The 20,784-nt window shown below is 42.0% G+C and overlaps 1 long non-coding RNA gene across 1 annotated transcript in view; it reads left to right on the top strand.

The window, feature by feature from the left end:
* LOC133277615 (uncharacterized) overlaps positions 1-20,784 on the top strand; it is a 61,345-nt gene that overhangs the window by 35,130 nt on the left and 5,431 nt on the right. The window contains exons 2-3 of the long non-coding RNA XR_009746262.1: positions 11,769-11,947; positions 20,273-20,451. This is a non-coding gene — a long non-coding RNA (uncharacterized LOC133277615). The remainder of the gene's footprint in view (positions 1-11,768; positions 11,948-20,272; positions 20,452-20,784) is intronic.

The raw sequence follows: 20,784 nt of genomic DNA, 5'->3' as shown, positions 1-20,784 counted from the left end.
ATTTTCTTCCCTTTCATAAGGTTTCAGCATCAGCTTATTTTTTTCTACACATTAAATATTGACCAATGAGTAAAATCAAGGTCCTACATGTATATTCATCAAGTCTTGGATCCAAAGAGTGTTGTGGATCATTATATGTGACTCAAGCCAGCAGTAAAATTTAGATCCAGATCAAGCTCTGGGCTTTGTAAATGTTAACATTTCAGGATTTGGTCTGGAGTTTTGCTTCAAGTGCATCTCTAAGCAGGATAAAAGTAATTATGGTGATGAGGAGGTTGAATTCGTCTCTTGTATTGTCCATGAGGAGTAAATAGGCTTGTAAAAGATCAAAGGTGATATCCTGACACAGGGAAATGAATACAAACATTATACTGGGCCTTTATGTGCCACTTAGCTTGTCTGTAACAGTTTACAGCAGAACTTCATAGCATCCATTTATATTGCTTAAATTTGTTAATGATCCTGAATTCGTTGTTGAACCTTTTTTAGAGGGAAAAATGTTAACCCTTAATAAGTGACATGGCATTTTATTCTGAATCAAAAGCCTTTTCTTTGAAAATGACTTAATTAACATTTCCAGGTTCATAACATTTTCATTTATTCCTCTTTTTTGTTTTTAAATGGTTTTTTAAGTTTTCCAGTGATAGTGATAGAGGTTTCCTAATGTATTAGAAAAACACAGAGTGTGCCCAGTGGGACCTGCAATCTGATTAACTTTCAGTTTGAAGCTGAAGAAGGAGATTAAGCAGAGAAGGACTGCGGTGCTATTAAAAAGAAAACCTGATTTCTTTTAGCCATTAGCCAATAAAATGAGTACAGCTGTCAGCAGAATGGCTAAATACATTCCATTGCAAGATTATCAGGTAAATATATGAAAACTGGGCAACTTTTTGAGCATGGGCGAAGTTAATTCTGCTCTTTGGGATGACTTTGAAAGCTGGAGTCGTGCTACTATAAACCACAGGGTTTGGTATTCTCTTTGAAGAGCCTCCGGGCTGGGTTTCATCCAGCTCTCTGCACAATAGGGTCTGGTCCTTGACTAAAGCTCTAAATTGTTGCCACAATATATAACAAAAATGAAATTCTAATCCCACTGAAGTCACATGAAGCAGCTCCAAATTTATATGTGGAATTTAGTGCAATGTGACTTCGCTCTGGTGATATACCTCTGTATACCCTAAAGACTTCACAAAATCTTTCCCAATAGTGGTAATACTGCTGCTCTCCACTTCGTCCATTTTGCTGTTCTGATGTGCCTCTAAACATTATGAGTGATAAAAGCTACAATGTCCCATATAAAAGATGATGGGTATCCAGCTTATATTTCTAGTCTTAGATTTTCCAGTGTTTTGGATACATTTCAGCAACAGATCCAAAAAGCAACTTCTATAATATTTTCCATGAAGGCAGAATGTAGTTTTAGGGGGAGAGAATAGATGGGTCTTCTGAATTAGAAACAGAAGTCCTACCAGCACATTGGCCTCTCACATTTGTTGAGAGCTAGACCACTGTATATATACATTCCAAAGCCATTGCATCCCTCGCTGAAATCCATTCTCATCTAGAACATAGCAGCTATTTAACAGGGCCTATTTTTATGAGGAAGTGTTCAAGCAAAATGTCATGGAAAAACAGTTTTCCTCCTGAAAAACAACTGCTTAGCTCAGACAGCATCATGTCAGCAATTAAATCAGTGTAACGAAGTGGAGTACCCCATTAGAAACAAGGTGGTGTATGGAAGTCCTGAAGGAAGAAAGGTTAGTGGTAACTAAAGATGTGGTAGGGGCTGAGAGTTTCCAAATGCACTTTTAAAAAACAAAATAATATGTTTAAAACGTCAAAAGGGTAATGCAGACTGGGGAAGAAAATAAGTATATGCAAGTATATACATATTTTTCTTATACAAACAGAGCCATTCGTCAATGCACGCACACACACATCTCCTGAGACGTAAATAACTGTGTAAGATGTTCAATATATCTTCTCTACACCTACTGTAGCATTCCTTTGACACCTTTGTGCATGCACTTAATCCTGATACATCTTTTCTGTTCATTTCTGTGTAGTTAAGCACGTGCTGAAAAACTGGGTCCCAGTCCTGAAGGCAGTGGGACCACGCAGAGGTGAAAAGCAAAGTGACGGGAAGCAGATGTTTAAGTTCATCAGTATTAGCAAAGCTCCTAAAGTCTAAAGATAAGTGTGTGCTTAAAACCCATTGAGTTCAATCAGATTAAGGCCCAGAGACAAAGTTAGCATAAGTTTTGATGAACAGGGATGGATTGCTGTTGGATACCACACCACAAAAATTAAGCATATGCGTAGTCTTAACAGACTCATAGCTTTTGACTATAAAGTCTTCTGGCTGGATGTCTATTTATTCATTTTCCTGTGAAGCATCTTTCTTTCATACAAAAACATTTACAACTTGGAAATACAAAGAAAATAACATTAGTCTCATTTTATAGTCAAGTGATTACAAGTAAGGGAAGACAGGCTCTGCTCATTCTGTATTAATTCTCCTTTTCCACTGCTTCTTTATCTCCACTGAGGAGTTCAAGAGTTAAGCCATCCCAACATGCCTCACTCTCAATTTATAAACCAGGAAATCTTCCATAAATCAAAAGTTACAAACAGACTTTGTAATGTCATAACTCTTGTGACGGCTTTCCTTTTGATTGATTCCTATACATACATTCTGTCTGATTACCATAATGTGTTCTTGTGGGACAATTCAAGCAGGGTAGAAGAAAGGCGCAAGGAAAGAAGTAAATAACAAATGGTCCTGACTCCTCCTCATCGAGAGTGATTTCAGTCCAATGTTCCATCATATCAACCGGGAAAGAGAGTCTTAGGGTTTAGGCAATCAATTACAGATATGTGTAGAGGCAGACACAATCATTTCACTGATTGTCACCAGTCTAGAGCAGTGACACAGGGAAGTGATCCATCAGTCTATTCCCACTGACAATCAGAGAAAGATGGCAGACACTTGTAGACTAACAGGCACCTGGATTGGCTGGCTTTGAGGATTGAAAAATAGCTGTATTTCAAACGTATCTAAACCTTTAAATACCTCTGCTCGAAGATTTCATACAGTCCTAGGAAACATTTAGAGCCATTACAGGAGTCGCTCCTATTAGGGTGGGAGGAGAGTAAACCTGCTTTCAAGTGCATTAGAATAGACAGAGTGAAGTAATCATGTTTAAGCCAGGAAAATCAAGGTCCTTTCTGATTTGCCAGCTTTTATTTTCTTCTCCTTTAATGCTGTGTTTTTAATAGGCAATCTGATTTTTATGCATGAGAAGCAAAGAACTGAAAATTAGCTCATTTCTGACTGGAAATTTAGCATCTGATTTAGAAAGCGTTTGTTCTGTTGCTTAGCACTGCTTTTCCTTCAATATACAGGGGTTTATTTATATTAAAAGTCACCCCAGATCGTCTTCAGCAGGGTGAAAAGCTCAGAGCGTGGTCAGTGCACCAGGCTGAGAAATCCCCTCTTCTGCTAACCTTTATATACATTATCAGAGCTCCACAGAAAGACAACTTATCTACTCACTGGGTTTTTAGTTGCCAGCCGATTTCAGACTTTATGTATTTAGTGGGTTCTTCTCACATCAATGTTCTTTTAAAATCTGGAGCCAGCAAAGGAGGAGAAACCACACACCAACTGCTTGAGATAGAAAAGGCAGAGCAGCATCCCACTAGCTGTGGAGGGCTGGCTGCAAGCCCGGGATGTTCGGAGAAGCAGCAGCTCATGGACCTGCTGCTGCCAATATCCAAGTGTTAGATGAGTGATGTTTTGGTGTTGTGAACTTCCCAGGCACGTCTCTCACCACTCTTCCCCTCATAGCTCTTCACAACTGAGAATCTAAACCTCAGAGAGACCATGTTCTCCCCTGCGGTGCTGCCATGTAGCAGTGCCTATGGGGTCTGCAGTGCACTCCTACACCCCTTCTGCAGAGGGGCAGCCTCATCTTTACCCTGATTTGTGATCCTTGCCATCCAAAACCTCCATTAGTGTTGGTTTTTAAGGATGAACTTTGAAGTAAGGGATGCTGTGCTTAGGCTGGCCAAAGGCGGATCTCCCCCGAAGGCACAGGTAAATTAACTGAGAGAAAATCCTGCTTCATGGCCCAGCGGGTCCTGGGGAGGTGGAGAAACGAGTTGCTCTGCCAAAGCTTGGAACGAGGTGCTGCTGGGTGAGGGTGAAGCCTGCCCCCGGGGCAGATGCAGTTGGGCTTTTTCTGCCCTACCCCAACAAAGGAGGTATTTTTTGCAGCCCAGAGAATGAGGGAGGCTCCGGCTGCCCGGGCGGGTTTGGTCCTCCCACCTCTAAGCTCCTGTGGGAGGTGGAAATGTTCCCACAGGGCTTCATTAGAGCAGCCTCTTTCATCTGTCTGATGGGTCCTGGTGGCATCCAGCATTTCCCTTGAGGCTCCCATCGCTAAAATGCAGTTGCTGCTCCCAGAGCCTCACACACTCGGCTTCATAGGTATGGCCTCCACACCAGGGGATGGAGCCAGTCTTGTCCTGCGTCAGGATGTCCTCACCCCTCTCCCCAGTGGGGCAGGACATGCTGAGCTCTGTATTTATGATATTCATGGACATAATAAATATAAAAAAATCACGATATTTATGATTATTTATTTCAAAAAATCAATATATTTATTATTATTTCTCTCCTGAGAGCTGTGTATAGCTAACTGGTTGTTCAAACCGGTTGATCCTATCTTCCCAGTCCTCAAGCACTCCAAACACATGGAAGCACCACATTTTGGTGGTTTTTTTTCAGGTAAAGAAGGGCATGAAAACAAAATCTGGGAGCTCCCATTTTAAACATACCCAGGCCCCCTCTCGAGGACATCGCTGACAAAGTTCTTGGATAACATTAGTCTGATGGCAAAATGTATAAAATAGAATTTATTATTAATTCATAAACAGCTTTGATATCTATTGCTCTTCTCCTGTAATGATTTTTAATGTCATCATGGGTTTTAATTTTGCATGAAGCCCATCGCCGTCTGTTTTCATTTGTTTGGTAAACCTTGTCTGCTTTATTAAGGAAATCCCAGGGCTTCTGTGGGTATTTGTGCAACACTAAGGATAAAGAAATGTTAATAGTAATTTGTTTCTAGCTCAATGCAACATTAATTTCAGCACTGCATTAGGAGGATTTTATTTGGATAATTTCTCAACCTGGGGAAATATATTTACCATTCCCCAAAATCCAGTAATCCAAATGAAGAGTGAAAAAGCCTCAGTGTCCTAAGATCTTGTACAAACCTTAACTTAGGCTTTATTTACTACGTATGCTCTTGCAAGCCAATATGAACCATAACTCCATTTAGATAATAATAATCAAATTATCCAAACCTGGGAGAACATGGTTTATAGATTTTGGTCTAAATTTAATACAAAAATGCAGTAGTCCTTGTTTGGAAGAGTTTATTAAGGGTTAGCCAAGAGAAAGCTTTTTCAATAGTCTATAACTCTCTAATGGCCTTTTTCAAATAAAATGGGAAAGAATTTGCAAAGAAACCTATATCAGTGAGCTGCAATTGTAACATTACAGTACAGGTCTATAAATCTTGACATGTTCAGAAGATTGCCTAAACCAGCAATACAATCTGTCCAAACCTCATTGTCTCCACGACCAGCCAGACTCATTTTAAGAAATGTATGTGGTCTTCAACCTAATTTTATCACCTTCATTTGTAAACTAGTCAATCAATCAAGGCATCCTGTGAGTCTAAATAGAAAAAGGAGTGCATTTTCATGCGTTTCCAGACAGCACAGTCAAAAATTAATCTCCACTTGATCAGACATTCCTTGCCCTCATCTCAATAGACCATCATTAGGGTCACCAATGTATATTAAAAATAGAGTTGCGGCGAACTGTTCGCCAGAGATTCTTTGCAAGCTACCTGCTGCCAGCTCAGTGAGCTCATGGCTCCCTTGGAGCCTGCAAGAGGAGACTGGGTTCATCCAGGAAAGAGCAGCCTGAAAATGAAGTTAAAAACAGGGAAAGGAGAAAGATGGCGAAATTCAGGTGTTCTTTGCTCTGCGAGCGCAGCGGGGTAACAGCTTGATGAAATGTAACGTGGGACCCCAGATGAGACCTCGCTCATGATCCCTTTCCCACTTACATTACAGCCTATCTGTAGACATTACTCTTACACATTTTCCTACATATGTATGTATTTACTGTGTATAGGGTGAGACTGGGGCTGGGCAGGTTTATGTTGAGAAGATGGGCAGTGGATATGCACTATGCCCCAAAGCCATAATTCCTACTTTTCCATCAAGGAGTTTATGACCTCTGTTACCAAGCCCTTTTGGTGCACTGCTGTCCTGTGGATATAGCTAGATACATTTGGACTGACCCCTCCTCTCCCTTGCAGCTGCTTTTCTTACCTCAGGCAAGACTGAGAAACCAGTAAACTGCTGGAACTGATCTCATAGGAATTCCCAGTTGGTGCTGGAGTGCTGTGCTAACGGTGGGGAGCCGTGGCTCTGTGTGAACTGGGAACCTGCTTTGGCCAAGGAGGTGCTGGGGGCTCTTGAGGGTGGCACAAAGACTGCTCCAGCCAAGCCAGCACTGAGCTGTGCCAGGGAATGTGGGCAGTGGCTGAGGATAATGGCACATCTTTGCTTTGTTTTGGAGCATAAGAAAAATTCCAGAATGAGAGACATGGTACCTGAAGTCCTCTTTCTACCTTCAAAACATGCTTTTCTCTGGCTGCCTTCACTGCAGATAACCCTCACTGGGCAAAACAGCGTTTTAAGGATATTTAGCAAAGGCAGCATATGGCAGGAGGAGCTGGAAGCCAGTACAAGCAAAAGAACATGGTGGGCAGGTGTAGTTGACAGCGTTGTGTTCCTGTAAGTGAAGCTGAAAGGGTTTGATCTTAAGTCCAAGTTTCTGAGTGGGAGCTGACTACAGCAGCATTTATCTGCTCCTCTACTGAGGAAGAGTTGTTTTCATCCTCTAGGAAAATGGCTCAGTCCCGTGTCAGGGTTTGGTTGCTGTGGGTTTTTTTTGGCTCTAATAATTGACTTGCAGCACAAAACCCAAGTCAGAAAGGGAGCAGCAGAGAAAGCATTGATGCAGCAGAAATGGCAGCACTAACCAGAAGCATGAATTCTTCTAGGTAAAGATTCCCTTTTTAAGAAACACACACACAGAGCTGAATGAACCTGTTGTAAAGTGTGAAGTGTCACATACTCTTCCTCCAGAGTACCTACCAGTTGTGCCCCCATTACACAAGCCGTGCTTTTGGCTGCAGGAGGGATCGTTTGGTTCTTTTACACCCAAAAAGGAAGAAAACCTATTTAATATTTCCAACTGACACACATAGTCCTGACAGGCCATCATTATAGCTGCCACCAGGGTCCTATGGTACCCTACACAGAAGGGATGCTGCTGGGATGATGTGCTGTCTACCACCCATCAGTAGTTCAAAACATAAAACAAGGTTTCCTTGTATTGTCCACAACAGATAGGTTTGTTCATGAAATGAATAGCTGGGGCCAGAAAAGAGACACACACCAAATATTGAAGAAATCGATATTTGCACTCCATGTATAGAGGAAAGTATTCAGGACACTTCATCTTTAAACCAAATTACTTCAGTAACCACTGCAGGGTCAGGGAGAAACTGAGTTACAAGCTCTTTGTAAAACACCATAGAGGAGAAACAAAAGAACATTTACCCTGGGTGATGATGCTTCTGAGGTGTTTATACATTCAACCAGTATAGGTCAGGACCTGCCTTCTAGACAGCAAGAGAAAGTGCTCTCTGCTCCCCCTACACCCTTCCCTTCTCTCCAGTGTATCCCATTGAGTGAATGTTGCTGCAGAGTCAAATATCTCCACTCCTGCTCAGATACTCGGCTCCCTCTGAGAAGAGAAGTTGGGACAGAGCTACAAATGTGTCCTGAAGGGCACAGTCCAGGTGCTGGTGCAGTGGTGGAAAGACTCCCATTGCCCTCAGGTGAAGCATAAAGTAAGGCAGGATGCAAGCTGGGCTGGATTCAGCCATCTAGTGAGATCAGGCTGCAAGGCAGGATGCAGGGATGTGGTTTGATACTTGAATTTCTCTTGGAAAATGCCAGAGGATTTCAGGGAATCTATGACATCCTTCTCATACTTTTAAGGAGAAAGAAGTTTATATTCAAGTGACTCTGCCCAAACCTGCAAAACCTTATTAACTGGCTAGGTACAATTTACCTAAAGGTTTTATTTCTTTAACTAGAGTACAGAAGACGTTAGTTATTTGGGACCAGGGCCCTGAGCTTCTGCTGGGTGTCTCTTAGCACAGTGACAACTGCGTGCTGGATTCAGTACATGGTTTAGATTGATGATTATGTGATTTTTGGCCATCTGCTTCTTGTTTGCTGGTGCAGGTGACAACCTTCACAGTATGGGATAAGATGACGAAGTGCATACACCATGCAAGGCCCTATTCCCCTCACTTGCACCTGTGTATATCCAGAGGATGGAGTTTGGTTTGCTTTGGTTTTGTTTTTTTTACTGGGTATTTCTGATTGACACCACCCATTATGAGTTATTACAGGGCTGTTATGCCTGGAAAAGAGAAGGCTCTGTGGAGATCTTAGAGCAGCTCCCAGTGCCTAAAGGGTCTAAAAGAAACCTGGAGATGGGCTCTGGACAAGGGCCTGTAGGGACAGGCCAAGGGGAAAGGCTTTAACCTGCCAGAGGGGAGACTGAGCTGAGCTCTTAGGCAGAAGCTCTTCCCTGTGAGGGTGCTGAGGCGCTGGCACAGGGTGCCCAGAGAAGCTGTGGCTGCCCCATCCCTGGCAGTGTTCAAGGCCAGGTTGGACACAGGGGCTTGGAGCAAGCTGCTCTAGTGGAAGGTGTCCCTGCCCGTGGCAGGGGTTGGAGCTGGATGGGCTTTAAGGTCCCTTCCAACCCAACCCATTCCGGGATTCTATGGTTCTGTGACATTTTAGCAACTGCAAAGGTTAAGCAGGAGAGATGGTTCCACACGCAGCAGCGTGGCAGGTGGTGGTAGTTTAGCCTTATCCACTGCATGGACCGCAGTAGGGACACTGACATGGAGACCCTGAGATGAAGACCTCCTAAAGCTTGGGACTTAATTAAAATGGATCTCATGCTATTCAGGCTTATTAGTCCATGATCCCTGACCATCAAGCTTGGCAGGAGCAAAACGTTTTTGCTCTTACATATTTATATCAAATTTCCTGGGAATACAGAGACTTTAGAGCCGATTCCTCCTCTTTTCAAGTCTTTTTTTCCACAAGGGGTCATTGCAGAGCAGAGCAAGGATGACTTCGAAAACTAGGTGATTTTTTCCTTTTCTGAAGGGTTGTAGACATTTAGATGCCATTATTTTAACTGGAATTGTTAACAGTAATTATTTGTAACTCAAAAACTACCATAATGCCTTCGGAATAATTATTTGGTTGGTGCTTACGTTAATTCCTTTAAGAATGAGCATTGTTTTAGTATAACTATGTTTCTTTTAACAAAATACTAACATAAAGAGCCAGTCCAACGGGGGAAAATATGGACATTTGCCTCTGTGTTTAAATGAAGCATTTAAAAATAGGTATAGATTTCTGTGTGGTAATTAGGATAAAGAGGAGATGCTTCCGAACTGGAAATGAAATTCAGCCATACAACCTCTAAAAAGAATATCAGAAGCAATTGTCAACCATCCAACGACTGTTGGCTCCCAGGTAACTGCCTCATCTTCTGTTTCTTTTTATTTCTCTTTTGTTTGGCAAATAAGGCCTTTTCAATAATTCAGGCAAATGGTGTGATAAATACAAATAATTGAGCATATGAAGCCTAAAAATAAAAACACATTTTATCATATGTAACTTAAAGAGTAATCAGATAATTAATGGGTGAAAAACAGAGAGAAAGATTGCCAGAGATTAAGATTAAGCCCTGCAGAAGAGAATGTTCTAACTAGAAATTGGTTTAATTAATAGCACATTTTACATAATGATTACAGTGTAATTGCGCTGACTAGCAGAGTGTCATTAAATATATCCATGCTCCTTTACAACACCCTAAGGCTAAAAATAATGAGTTACATTGAAAATCACTATGCAACAGGTTCATAAATAACATTTAAGCCTATACAAGGCGAATACTTATAAATAATAAATATTTGCCTTTTGTAATTGAAGAAAAAATGACAGCCTTCTTTTTCTACTACCCTGTAGATTGTCATGTTATAATGCTGGAAAGATTTTTTTCCCCTTGCGTTCTCTAGAAAGTGCTGAATAATTTATTCAAATGCTAATATTCCACATAGTCTGACTTTGAGGAACAAATATTCCTACATAAAGAATAAATGCCAAGTTGCTTATTACCAGCTTCGTTTTACTTTGCATCGTGCAGTCCCCAAAAAACTATCACAGTCTATTACACATGTCAAATGAAGTTAGTGGCCAGGTTTTCCTCTGGAATAGTAACATTCTTTTTCTAGTTAAAAATTACCCCTTCTCCCAAAATGTTCATCATGCTCAGAGCTGTTATGGAGCAACAGCTGCTCCTCAGCTCCAAAAAGGACGACATCATAAACCTGATAACTTTTTAATCTGTAGGTTTTCTCTGGTGAATCAGGAGTATCTAATAAAACCAGGTTTGATTTCATATTAGCGCTATGCTGACATTTGAAAGACCCCCAAATGTATTTGTATTTAGCTGCCTTACCAAATGCAGCATCCTCTCCAATGTCAAAATAAAGCAACATGCATAAACTTCCATTCAGGAGGTGGAAATGTTCTGGTGTGTTACAGCCTTGAACTGGGCTTTAGCTCCCACCAGCACTCAGGCATTGAAGGGCATATCGGTGTCATCAGTGGTGGGACTGGTTGCATGTCCTCCAGTGGCAGAATTCAGGTAGTAACGCAGGTATTGGGAGAAAGGGAAAAATGTAGTGCTGCTTAAATTTGTGTCTTTGAGTCTAGAGGTATTCCATGCTCTGTGGGTGATCTTCCTGACCCATAGTGCTGGATCTTGGTCCCAGATGAATCAGTAATGGTAATAAAACAGAAGGAATTTCAGCTGTGTGAATACTGGAACCACAAGTCTTGGGGCACTCGAATGACTTCAACGCACGCAGAGCAGTGTCAGCTCTTCACGCTTTGCAATGATGATGAGATACCTGGTGACATCCTCAGGCTTCTTGATATGGAAGTAGGATGGTAATATTGTAGTATTAGAAACAGAAACTTTATACTGCCTGAGCACTAATGAAACAAGTGTGAGCGTCGGCAATGGAGAAAAAGCAGTGTGGTGCCAGGAAGAAAATATGGCATTTGCTGGGGATAAGCAATTCTCAGGATGGGGATAGAAGGAAAAGTCTGATGATGCATGGAAAGGACTCTCTGTATTTTTGGATGATAGAAATTCCATTTGTCCATGACCTTTTATGCATGTTTTTCTTTATCACCAGAATGAACACAGATAATATTCTCTTGTCCTAGTCAAAATTTTTCCCTTTTTTTGAAGCAGGAATGGCATCCCTTTCCATCCACAGAAAAAATGACCCCTTTTTATCATTATCCTGAACACTGCACAGGAGAAGATGAAACTCTACATATATTTGGAGAGTTTGCTGAAGCAACATGAGCATTAATTTTAATAGAATTTGCAGATTATTAGGAGCATACCCCAGTTTTCTACCTCAGTCTTAAGAGAAAACTACGTTTGCATCATTGCTGGCCTGCAAAATCACTGACTTCTTTGTTTCCAACCATTTTTACAGCTTACAGCATCCCACTGGGATCTCCAGAGCCCACTTCACAGAAAGTGCAAGCAAGCAAAGGCAGGAACGGACTGCCAATGGGAATCTGGACTGAGGTGGCAAGAGAGCAACTACTCCTTACATATCACACGAGAAATGCCTTTGTCAACATGAATCAACCCTGCTGACAGCTTTGGGAGGTAAGAAATAGTACATATTTCTCCTTTTATCTTTAGGGGACTGGCAAAAAGTTAGCTTAGGTGACTGGTATTGCATCACACAAGTCAAAAGTGGAAGGAAGAAAGAATCCAGGAGTTCTTAGCCCTTTGTCTTTGCTTAGTTTTCTAACGTAATAGTGCACTAAGGAAAACTTCGGTATATCCAGCCACTGCACCTGGGAATCTCCTGCCATTACTGTGTGCATAGTATTATGGTGCCAACTTTTGCAATTTTTGTGAAGATCTCAGAAATAATCATGGTCTTGCTTTTCCAAAACACCTCCGGCATCTGTATGCATGCAAACAGGAGAGCCTGGGCTACTAGGGGAAAAAATGCTAGTCTTGATGACTGCAAGAAAAATGCAAGAAAGCAGTTTCTAAACACTAACACTTTTTAAATGTTCCATCTCTCTTTATCCTTAATGCTGGAGTTAATACAGGTATGCTGACATTCTTCCCTTTATGGCAAATTGGACACCTTGTGTTTGCCCTTGGTTCTCTGTGCTCCCCAGGCTGTTTGTGCCCTACACTGTCCCTAATGCACACAGCTTTTCTAGGGGTTGGCCATTGTCTCCTGACCTGATAATGGCTGTAGGAGCTCCACAGAGGCTAATGGGCTTCTGGAGATTTGGGGGTGAGACATGCCTTGAGGTGGGTAGATATTGTGGCACAGTGTAGTGTTGAGACAAACCAGGCTGAATCAACAAGCAATTCAGCTGCTTTTGCTCAGGTTCAAGCTCTTCAGCTTGGGAAAACAGGTTAGGTCCTGAATAAGGGCTACCATGCAGCCTGTGAACCTGTGCTGACATTGCTTGAGTTTCTGCACCATGATTCCGAATCTGAGTGAGCTCATCTGAAAGCACCCAGCTTCTATGTGAGCCTGAAATCTGCTCACACAGGGCTGATAGGGTTGTGGTTGAGCTGCACTTCCCCACATTATCTCTACTTTTTACTGACGGGGACACTAGCTGCTTCCAGCACATCAACCTTCCACCTGTACAGCTTAGTAGGATTGTCCCTTCCATAGACTTCCCATTTCTCACCCTACTCTCATATTCTCCCTGTGGGAGGATTAAGAACAAGTAATAAAACCTTCTAAAATTTCCCTCTGTGCAGAATCCCCATCTATGTCCATCAGCCAGTTGTGGTGTTACAGTCACCAGCACAGCCCTGAAGGTACCCTGGGGCAGAGCTTTTCTGCATGGAGTCTGCACTCCAGTATCAGCATTTCACTGGCTTGTAGCACACACTCAGGCTGGAGCCCATCTCTGTCAGGGAGCTGTGCTTTCAGGGCTGTGTCCACAATAATAGCTACCTTCTGACTGCTGTGATGAAGAGCTTCAGCAGTATTTTTCACATTAAAATGCTCCAAAGCACAAGTATTTCAGGAATTGCTTACCCTGGACCGTGGAGGGGATTGCAGCATTTTGTAAAGAGCACCAGAATATGAGGTTTTTACATATAAAATACGTTTTCCCCTTAATTCTCTCTTTTAAGACCTTCATTAATTTAGCCCGATAATTGTAAAGATCACACCTGACAAAGGAAATGTAATACATCAGTGTTTATTTCGATCCTGATCCACAACCAGTTCACATTAGAAGTCCTACAAAGGCAACTCTATTATTATTACAGAAAAAAAAAAGAAGATGCTTTTTGCCACAGAAAAGGGAATAAACCCCCATCAGATTTAAAAAGCTTAAATATCCTTAGCTGAAGTTAAGACTCAATACTTCTACAAAAGTACAGAAGGGCAGAATTTAATCTAAGAAGAAAGGTTAAGAAAGATGAAGAAAGAATGCCTCCCTCTGTTTATTCACTTCTACTGGGCAATAATATAATTTTCAGTCTCACGTCTCTATTTCAGACCACATATGGCAGTAATATTGGATCTTCACCATCGCAGCTTAACCATGACTAAACAGGTTGATGAATGTCATGCATCTTATCATCATACATGCATATTTTTAAATATAATTCACTTTTGATCTGCACCCTTGTGCAGCGGTGAATGAAAACAGTTAAGATTTCTTCCACTGTCTGCCTTTAAATGTATTAAACAGCCCTGCTGTCAATAGATTATATTCTTGTACAATGATAATAGCCCAAAAAACTAAGAGGCCTTGTCAGGAATTGCAGTTGTCACAGTTTGATGCAAATGATTTTACTTGGTGTTCATCTGCTGCACAATCATCTCATAATCTGGATATACATCACAGCATGACATGTAAATTTCCTGCTACTCTGCTTTCATTTCCAGAGGCAGCAATCAAATGAAAACCATTCAACCTCACCAAAATGTATAAATAATTTTCATTCAAACATATTAACAGTCAAAATATGAGAATTTATCACAGAGCACTACGCCTTTTAAGAAGCAATAAAGACTTTACTTTTTAAGCATATTTCTACTTAGAAAAGTAATATGAACAGTAACTTGCAGTTTTAAAAGAGGATTTCAAAGTCCACACATAACGCCTCATCTTCAAACTTAAGCGTGTTGAGGCTGCTTTGCTGCACCTACTGCTTGGAAAAAAACTAGCCTAGGAAAGGGTTGAGAAAAAGGGGAACGCAATTTGCTATTCAAAACACTACTTTCTCCTCAGATTTGTCCCATGAAATAAATATAAGCATCCAAATAGAAAGAATGGTGAAAAAACAGACTGTGTCACGCAATCTGGTGATACAGAAATTAAGATTTCCTGTAGTTTATTTCTTTCTTGTCATTTAAAGTCCAGATTAGATCTTAATTTAGTTGAATAATAGAGGTTTTTTTTCTGTTGGATTTTTAAAGGGAAGACACCCCCAAAAAGACCTCTTTTAAACCAAAGCCCATGAAATTCAAAAACACCAAACATGGATCAGCTTAAGCTCCAGGTCCAACTGCCAGTTTTCTCCTTTCCGATGAAAGCAACCACTGGAGAAGGTAGACATTTGCCCTAACTGCCTGGATGTGAAGTTGAATGGCGGATGCAAGCCTGGTGGGTAAGCCAAAGTGGAGGCTGACTCTGCCATGAAGGCTTGAACTCGGTTCTTGGGGAAACAAGGCAACATCAGGATCTTGTCTGGCTCACCCATGGCTTCACCTGATGTGCTAGAGAGAAAGCAGCCAATGACTTCAGTCCTGCAGGACTGGCCCTTTGCTGCAGTCCCAGTGGTGAGTGGTACTTGGTGGTTACTGGCTGCTCACACCTATTACAGCATCAGCAAGGTAAAGCACAGAGGATATTTTGCCTAAAGTAAAAGCAAAGTCACCCTTCACTCATGTCTTAAATGAACCTTTTTTGTTTGCATCAGCAGCAGATTTGCCCTGTTGCAGAGCCACACTTCCACATCACTGCATCCACTCCTCAGCCCAAATCCATTCACCCCAGGGAACTGCTGAGCTCCCTGGAGGGGGCCACTTGCCAAGGCATGAGGAGAACAATCCTCTGCATAGACAAGGAATGCAGGAACAAAGGACAGTTTGCTGCTCTTATTCATGGTGGTGCTGAAAAAAATTGCTGCTTCCCTATAAATTGAGTGCCTTTTTTTTTTGAGAAACAGGTAAAAACTGCTAAGATGACAGTTTTTCCCATCTTTCCAGTGAGTGTGTCTGAGGAAGTAGAAGTGCAATAACGTGGGGTACAGCAGGCTCAGCCATTTGAAATAAAACTTTGCAGTACTAATGTTTTTGTAACTGCTTTCATATTGTAATGATATTTTTCCAAGCACTGGTTTTATTTGATCTTAAATACCTTTTTGGGAAAGTCCAGTGAGCTGACTCTAATAAAATCATGCTATTGAAAAAAGGTTTAAGTGGAATGTTCAGAATAAATTACAAAACTGCATGCAAGAATACCAGCTAGTGCTGCAATAAAAATCTGGAAATGAGGATTCTTGCAATATATTTTAAAGAAGTAGTATACTTCTTTTTTTTGGGTTCATTTTTTTTTTGCACAGAATGCTTCATAACAGAAAAGCCTCCCCAACGTGAGAGGGGGAATGAATAACCAGTGAATAAACTGCCAAAGAAATTGCATTAAAAGAAAACCCACCTTCTTTTTTTTTTTCCTAGAGAATATATTTCATATCATTTTCAATAACTTTTGGAAGATAATAGGAAAAGTAATTCTGTTCCATTTTGCTGTACCAAAATACCTAAACTACATCATATTTAGGCTGTCAGATTTCACACACACATACACACACACACACATTGTATCAGGCCCTTTGTATTGGGAGCTGATAGCAAGAAAATGGCATTGTTGGTTTGTCTCCATGCTGTGGGAAGTCCTGAGGAGTCCATAGGAAGGGGTGTCCAGAATCCAACCAAGGCTTTTCATAGGCTTACTCTCTCCTCTAGATCAGACAGTCAAATTCCCATGGCTGGACCCAACTCTCGGAGCAGAATAGGAAGGACTAACTTCTACCCAAGCATCATTTTTCTTTCTGTCTAACTTGTAACAAGAGAACTAGGGAAGGCTTTTCCAGTTGTGACACATCTGTATTTTGAATTGCATAGCCTGAACTACAAGCAAAACTGTGCAGATGGTGCACTGGACTTGGCTAGAGGAGCAAAAGACACGACAAAATACAGGTGAACCTGGCTAAGTGCCTACACAACACTACAAAGGCCCTCTTAGGTGCTCACCTTCTGGCTGGGTTGATGTGAAGGCTTGCCAAGGTTGCTCACATGCCACATGTTTTCCACCCAGCACAGGAGCTGCTCTGCTTTAGCTGCATTGCCTTTGCAGCAGCCCAAGAGGCAGCAGGAGGACATCTCTGCAGTCGTGGCAGATCCCCTCAGCCTGAAGGTGCTGTCCTGCAAGACAACTCATCCAGCCTGGCTGCTGCCCTGATTGAGTGCAGGTGTCAACTGTAGCAGAGAGCTTTAAAGAGGGTTTTGATGGAGGACAGCGTTGCAGATGACAGTATGACAGGCTGCAAGGAGGGATGTATGCTTAAATATTAATCCACAGCAGCTCTAATGCCAGTCCGGATCTGTTCCTTTCCTTTTTAAGAACTTCACATGAACAAGTGACTTGTTGCCTTGTTATCATGTTCCTCTGTTGAGTCCATGTAAAGGATACCAAGTGATGAAGTAGAGAGAAGCTAAGCAAAGTGACCCAAATTAAGAGCCCTTAGCTAAAACAAAAGCTGCTTCTTTATATGCCTGCTCTGCTCGAGCAGAGGAGATGGTGTTGTTACATGCACTACGACGAGCAAGAAAGCATGGCCACTTACTCAGCTCTGGTGACTTTTAGCTTCTAGGCTGTCCATAGGCCCAGTTTTCATACAGAAAAATATCTTCTCAGTGTGTATTAATAGCAACTTAACCGGGGGCCTGTTCAAAGCAGGTGGGCTGTCCTTCATCTCACTGCCTTGAGCCTAAAACTTCTGTCCTCTTTCTTCTGGATGTCTTTGTGCAACCTGCTCAAACACCTCCTGTCAGGTGAAAAGGAGTAAGTCAGACTGAGATTCCTTCCTTTGCCTTGAAGGAAGAGGTCTTCATACTTCCAGGGCATCCTTCAACCTGGACATCCACCACTTTGCACCCCACCTTCCTTAACAGGCTCTTACATGAGTGCAGTCTTCTCTAAAATCATGCTCTTTGCAATACTGACATCAGAGTTTAACCAGAACCTCAGTGTGATGACCTGCCCAGTTAGCTGCATGCTGGCAGGGTGTAATGGTTAATGGGCCAAAACTAGACAGAAGGATTAACTAAAGATCTGAAACATAAATCTTGAGTGGAAACTATGGGCCCAAGATATTGGAGGATGCACTACAGCTAGTGTTACAAGTGAGGTCCATCAGAATGAATGCTTATCCATTTTAGGGTTCTGGCTGCCTCCCCATTGCCAGTTAGTTTGGTCACAAACAATATTACACCAGAAACCAGAATTCTGATATTGTGGAAAAGCATGGATTCAAACAGAGCTGAGGGGCCAGCAATTGTGGTTGGGCTAAAACATGACTGTAAGTGGTAAGACCACATCTACTGACACTGGCAAAGAAACCTAAAATGCCTCTTGGTTTGCACAGCTTTACCACTGGCCTAGTATCCATATTCATGATGGTCCTGGTTAACGTAGATTCATAGAATCCCAGACTGGTTTTGTGTTGCAAGGGACCTCAAAGCCCATCCAGTTCCAGCCTCTGCCACGGGCAGGGACCCCTTCCACTAGAGCAGCCTGCTCCAAGCCCCTGTGTCCAACCTGGCCTTGAACACTGCCAGGGATGGGGCAGCCACAGCTTCTCTTGATTAACATCTGTGTCTATTTACTAACAGTGGATATCCACAACACAGAAATATCCCACATTACCATAACAACAGAGTGCTAAACTCTCTTCTCACCCTCCTAAGCTTTGTTTCCCAGTATTTAGAAGTGGGTTGTTTTCGGTGGCAGAAAGTGGTAACTTTTTAATTGAGTCTGCTTACTCCAGGAGCAACAGAGTGTGCAAATATACAAACACGCCATTTAAAGACATAACAAAAGTTAGAGATTACCCAATTTAGTGCTATTTTAGGTGGAGACATACCAGATCTGAATCTCAGCGTGGCTGAAGCACAGGAATCCAGACCTAACTTATAGATCACAGATCAACTTCCACTACTGCTTTTCCTAAGCAGGTTAATTCTTTACTTACTGGCTTTCAAAAAGTGAATATTGATTTCCTTATCATCAGAGAACTCTGGAGACTGATTTATGAAATAGGCATTGAACATTTTAACAAATAAGCCAATAGCTTATAAGGTTTTGAGACTCAGTAAACACCATGTACCTGCTGAGCTCTGGCCAAAGCATATTCAGTGGGTTTTTTTTTGCAGGACTTACTGCCATTTTCTTATATTAGGGTTCAAAAAGATATGACAGAGGCTGGTAGCTGTCGTCCTCAACCCTTACTCATTGCTGGAGTTCACTGTGCTGCTTATAAAAATGTAAAAGCAACCCCTACCACCTAACGAACCAATCCCTGTAGTTTTCTCCTTTCCAATCCTTAAGCTTTCCCAGTGAATGGGTCATCCAAAGAAGTATCATTTTTGTAGCAGCAGGTGCTAGTAAGAACAATGTTTGCTCAAACCATACACAGACCCACAAAATGAGAGCCTATCTATTGCGATGTAAATTAGCCACACAGTGATTTAGGCAACAAACCTGAAACCCCTAAAGATTTCAGGTCAAATGCTCCTTCTACTTCTGAAATGGATTTAATCTGGATTTATATAGGTGTCACTGAGATCCCGACTAGAATTTCTGATCTACCAGACAAGGGAAATTAGCCATCTTATCAAGACAAATGGTCCTGATATGGTCAGCATCAGACAGAGATGTAGCTACTGAGAATGAAGGCAGCAGACAAGGAAACACAAGCCAGAAGAGAATATAGAGCCACTGGGCTACTAGAACTGGAGAGGTAGGAGGGGAAAAACAGTGTTTGGCTTAATGAAAGGCCCTCTTTAACTCCTTGTACAAAGGCATGTGCCACTGATGAGACTGAGGGGAAGGAAGAAGGTGGAGATTTTTAGCCATTCAGGGTCCAGGAAGAATCCTTCAAGTGTTTTTATAACACCCAAAACTGGGATCCAAGCAATTTGATCAAATTCTGATTCCTCTGTCACCTAATCTTGGTGCCTAGAATATCTGAAATCTGAAGGCATTTGTGTTTCCGTAAACGCTTACAGGACTGACTGCTTTTGAATGCATTGAGCATTCCTCTGTCACTGTGTGAGCAGCTAGAGGAGCTAATGTAAGACTGCTTGCATTAAGTGGCAGAGCAAGGCTCCAATATATTCTATGCTGTCATTTGAATAGTATGATGCTTTTGTAGGTTTGGGTCTGAATCAAATTCTGAACAGAAAAAATCGGTGAGGTGGGGTCCATCTGGAGACATGGAGCCTGGTCAAAGCAGGCAGAGTAGCATGGAAAGAAGTGGGAATAGATATCTAGGAGTCCCTGATTTATCAGATCTTCCTTGAGGTTTCCATTACCACTGCTCCTAAACCCCCAAGTGATGTCTGAAGCTCTTTACCCTGTACCAAAGTGCTTCAGATTTCTACCAGGGCATGAATCCCAGTCAGCATCCTATTGCTTGGGGGGAAATGGGAGGGAATGGGTATTTGAAATACTGCACTTTGATGGAAAAGTTCCACAAAGAAAACCACTGAATGCCAAGAGAAGAAGCAGTTTTCTTTATGGAGCAGCCTTGCAATGTCCAGTTCTAACTCACACTTTTTATGGGGAATAAATACATACTCCACAAACTTTAATGGACGCTCATATTTTTATTTCAGTCACTTAAATATTTTCCTTTCAACTCTAGGAGGGGAAAGGGGCAGCACATTACATCCTGTGATCCCCCAGATTCTCTGCTGTCTGATTTGGGTACTCAAGGAAGATTGTGCTGCATTAGAAGCTGGAAGCACCAAGTCCAGAGCAGCTCTCCTGAAGGCCAGTACTGCTTCTTGCCTTCTGCCCAATTAATCCAGCAATCAGATCTAGGTAAGTAGGATCTTGCATCCATGCACAGCCATTGTTGACTTGAGTGGGATCCCTCAGCTATGCCAGCCTCCATCACATCACGTCATAGAATCATAAAATCATAGAATGGTTTGAGTTGGAAAGGACCTTAAGGTCATCTAGCTCCAACCCCCTGCCATGGGCAGGGACACCTCACACTGGGCCATGTCATTTCAATTGCAGGATGAGGTTCCCTAGGCAAGGTGTCCTCAGCAAACATAACCTGAAGCTAGCCTCCAGCACCAATTTAGGAGTCCTGTGGGTTCTTCTCCCTACAAAAAGCTCTTAGTTGCCCTCAAAAGCTCAGAGCACTGA

This window comes from Pezoporus flaviventris, unplaced genomic scaffold (genome assembly GCF_033815535.1).
Source record: "Pezoporus flaviventris isolate CSIRO_AGI_PZ_B2104156 unplaced genomic scaffold, CSIRO_AGI_Pfla_v1 ptg000059l, whole genome shotgun sequence".
NCBI lineage: Eukaryota > Metazoa > Chordata > Aves > Psittaciformes > Psittacidae > Pezoporus > Pezoporus flaviventris.
This window is presented reverse-complemented; position numbering and strand designations above follow the sequence as displayed.